Below are 2,890 nucleotides of genomic sequence, written 5' to 3'. Positions count from 1 at the left end.
TGGGCCCAGAACTAAAAAACCTTGCCACAGCTTTAATGGAAAGGGGTGCATGTGCCCCTTCAAATCACTCTCTTTGTATCCTTTGGGTAAATATCTAGGAGTGCAATATCTATCTGGGTAAATATCTAGTAGTTATAGGGTAGCTCTATTTGCAACTTTTTGAGGAACCTCCATGCTGTTTTCCAGAGTGGCTGCACCAGCTTGCATTCCCACCAATAGTGTGGGAGGGTTCCCCTTTCTCTACATCCTTGCCAACATCTGTTGTTTCTTGATTTGTTAATTTTAGCCCTTCTCACCAGTGTGAAGTGGTATCTCACTGTGGTCTTGTTTGTAATTCCCTGATGCTGAGTGATGTGGAGCATGTGTCATGTGTCTGCTACCATTTGTATGTCTCCTTTGGAGAAATGTCTGTTCATGTCTTCTGTCCATTTCTTGACTGGGTTTTTGTTGTTTGGGTATTGATTTTGTTAAGTTCTTTATAGATTTTAGATACTAGCCCTTTATCTGATAAGGCATTTGCAAATACATTCTCCTGTTCCATAGGTTACCTTTTAGTTGTTTTTTTTTTTTTTACTATTTCTTTTGCTGTGCAAAAGCTCTTTTATCTTGATGAAGTCCCAATAGTTCATTTTTGCCTTTTTGTTTCCCTTGTCTCTGGAGACATGTCCAGCAAAAAGTTGCTATGACCAAGGTCAAAGAGATTGTTGCCTGTGTTCTCCTCTAGGATTTTGATGGATTCCTGTCTTACATTTAGGTCTTGAATCCATTTGTGTATGGTATAGGAAAGTGGTCCACTTTCATTCTTCTGCGTATGACTGTCCAGTTTTTCCAACACCATTTGTTAAGGACAATCTCTTCAACAAAGAAAGTTTTAAGTCAAGGCCTCACTAATTCCTACAGTATTAGTAATGCATCTCAGTTTTCAAAACTAACTTATTTTTTAAAAGCTTAAACTTAACTAAAAGATTTATAGTGAAAATAAACTAAAATGAACAAACATGAGAAATGTTCCTCTTTGAATTAGGGATCTAGGACCTTGAGTTTTCTAAAAATAAAAAAAAAGCAATCTTCCCAATGTATTCATGGTGATGTGGCATAAAAGATCCATTTAACTTATTTAAAACTACTTTAAATCAGATAACATCACTCTGAAGTACACTACCAACATGTTAATCGAGAAAAGCTGAAAATAGTTTTAGTTTACTCAGTATCATATGCTAGAAGAACGTTTGCATGGGAAAACACCGAAGAGCTAATTTTTAAGTAAGATTTCACAAACTTATGGTGCAAAATGGGTCCCACAGCTTCTTCCTCTAGAGTAATAATTACTTTTCACTGCTTGTTGGCTGCTTGTGAAAACTTGATTGTAATAATTCAAATGCTCCTATAAAACTATTCATATCCACCCATGCTGTTCTGATTACCACAGCCAGCCCCATAACAGCAACTCGCAAACTACCCCTCCAGGCCTCTGTAAGTGGTCTGGGCTGACACCCCCATGCCTTGCATCATCTGACTGCTGTATTCCCCATTGCTGGCCCCAGTTGTGGAATTCAGGAAAAGGTCAACATATCTGTGTTGCATGTTGGCCCAGTCTTTGGATATGGCCCAGTCTTCTTTGAGAGTGGCAAACTCAACATCAGCTTTACCTTTCATTCTTCCAACAGGGCTAATCTCAATATAGACCCTCATAGGGTTGAATGGAGAGAAGAAGTTGTAAATGTCGTTCTCTGTGGCTTTTTGTGGCAGCCCTCTTATGTGGACACAGTGTCCAGTAGTACTCTGTACAGAGAAGCCGCTGTCTCCATTGTCTGTGGTCATACATGTCCAAGAGATAGTAACTGAGGTCTTTTCCAAATAGATGGGTGGTGAAGCCATATCACTGAGGCTGCTGTACTCCTCAGCCCCCATAGCCTGCACTATAAGCACCATACCTCATCCTCTCTAGGCCCACTTGTTTGACAGTGCCAGTATACCTCCTGGCTGTGCCAGAGTGGTCATAAAGCCCAGCCGCTGTACAGACATGAACTTCGGAGGGTGATCTGAGAATGACTTAACTCCTTCCTGACTGCTCTTGAACTCTTCAGTATACCTATATGCCCTTTTCTCTCCTTCTTCTTCCCTAGGGTCTTCTCACATAATTCCTGTGAGGCAACCTGCACAAAGGCTTCCCCTGTAATCTTGTCCGAGGGATCCACAGGCAATGTGATCCTCTTTGGCACAATTTCCAACCCCAAGAAAGACTGAAGAATTTCTTCCTTGGTGCATCCAGTTAGGAGTCCTTGAAGTCACACAAAGCCAACATTGGCTGTGTAGGCACTGTTTTGACCTCTGTGCTTCAACACCCAGTCCATCTTCGTTCTGCGGGACTTGAACACCTCAGTGTACTGGTATCCCATGCTTTCCTGGTCTTTTTTAAGGGCCATTTTTAACATCGCCTTCTGATTCGAGTTCAACAAAAGCCTTACCACTCCGCCTGGCTTCTCTAGTACCAGTGAAATGAATGCCTGCAGTCCCATCATGAATTGTGTAGTCAGAAAGGAAATTCTGCACATCCTTAATAGAGCAGGACCAGGGCATGGCATGGAGCTTGACCACAAAACTTATACCTCCCTGGGGACCCAGCGTCATCGACGCTTAGGAGGACAGACGTCAAACAAGCTGGGGTGCAGCATTTTGTGGCTTAAGGAACAACCCAGGGAATAGGGGAGGGAGATGTGTACGGTTGGAAACACTCCTAATAGGTAATGAATTGTACACTGAGGGAAGAAGGACTGATTTCTATTTTCATCAAACAAGCACAGTTTATAGCCAAAGGAGCCCCAATTCCATCTGACACTTAAAAACAGTGGGTTCTGGGGGAAATCCAGGTGCATTCTTTTTGTTATTA

General features: G+C 42.0%; 1 pseudogene; it reads right to left on the bottom strand.

The window, feature by feature from the left end:
• Positions 1–1,392: 1,392 nt before the first annotated feature.
• On the bottom strand, positions 1,393–2,631 carry LOC125101059 (heterogeneous nuclear ribonucleoprotein F-like; annotated as a pseudogene).
• Between the last annotated feature and the right edge of the window lie 259 nt (positions 2,632–2,890).

Source organism: Lutra lutra, chromosome 5 (genome assembly GCF_902655055.1).
Source record: "Lutra lutra chromosome 5, mLutLut1.2, whole genome shotgun sequence".
NCBI classification, from domain to species: domain Eukaryota; kingdom Metazoa; phylum Chordata; class Mammalia; order Carnivora; family Mustelidae; genus Lutra; species Lutra lutra.
The sequence above is the reverse complement of the archived record's forward strand: the minus strand, read 5'-3'. Positions and strand labels throughout refer to the sequence as shown.